The sequence below is a fragment of the Cynara cardunculus genome (assembly GCF_001531365.2).
Source record: "Cynara cardunculus var. scolymus isolate 2C chromosome LG 2, CcrdV1, whole genome shotgun sequence".
Taxonomy (NCBI): domain Eukaryota; kingdom Viridiplantae; phylum Streptophyta; class Magnoliopsida; order Asterales; family Asteraceae; genus Cynara; species Cynara cardunculus.
In genome coordinates, this window is record NC_037529.1 from 65,433,464 (window position 1) to 65,434,674 (window position 1,211).

Genomic DNA, 1,211 nt, shown 5'->3' on the forward strand with positions numbered 1-1,211 from the left:
TAGAATTTTTTAATTTATTTAATATATTTATTAAATAATATGTAAAATATTTAAATATTAAAATTATAGTATATTGTTTAATAAGAATTAATAGACGTTATAATAAAATAATTTTAAAAGTACAATACTATAATAAGAAAATCGCTGTGAACAATTTATGTAGACATTAAGATGGCATGAAAACTTGATATAATGAGTAAATTTAAATCAAAAAGTTATTCAATGTTATAATGGGTAAAAAATTTAAAGTATAATATTATAATAAAAAATAGTTTGGAAATACATTATTATGATAAGAAAAATAGAAAATACAATAGTATAATAAAATTTTTTATAAAAATAGATTATTATTTTATGTATCGATTAAAACAAACATTTGCAATAATTGCTTTATTAATATATACTTAAGTTAATGGAAAACTAAACAAATATATATCGAAATGGAAGGCTCGTGACCCTATAAATTATGTATGTGATGCCTTTTTGATTGGTCTAAGGTCTTTGTTGATGTAAGTTTATTACCCAAAACTATCTTCAATTCTTCTTTAATATTATAAAAATAATAAAATAATATATTTTATTATATTAATATATTATTGAGGTTTTTGAGATCAATTTTAAAGTGTTGGTTTTATATTACATTTCATGTTTAATTGTTCAAAAGCTGAATTGATTATTTATTATTATATTATAAAATATTTGATAAAAAAATTTAAACATTATTTTTATGTTTGAAGTATTGTTTATTTATACAATTTATTTAAAATTAAATATTAAAAAGTAAATTATGATATATAATCAATTTAAAATTGTTTTAATCAATTATATTTTGAAATACTACATCTAATTAATTTTTCAAGATGCCCTTTTTGGTTATTTTATATTATTGTTTGCTAGTTTTTTCAAACATGATTTATTCATCAGCTAATTTATCAATCATCAACTAGCTTATTAACTAGTTTGCCAAATAACCATTTAAATAAGAAAAAACCCTTTGATGATACTTGAAATTTACTGTAATTTGTGTATCTAGTAAAGTAACTTTTAGAAAGGGGAGTGCCATTAATAGGGTTGTTGAATACTTTGGAAATGATCCTCTTAAAAAAATATTATATATTTTATCATTTTTATTTTTATATTTTATATAGTAATATATATATATATATATATATTATTCTTTATATATTATTATTTTAAGTTATGTTATATAT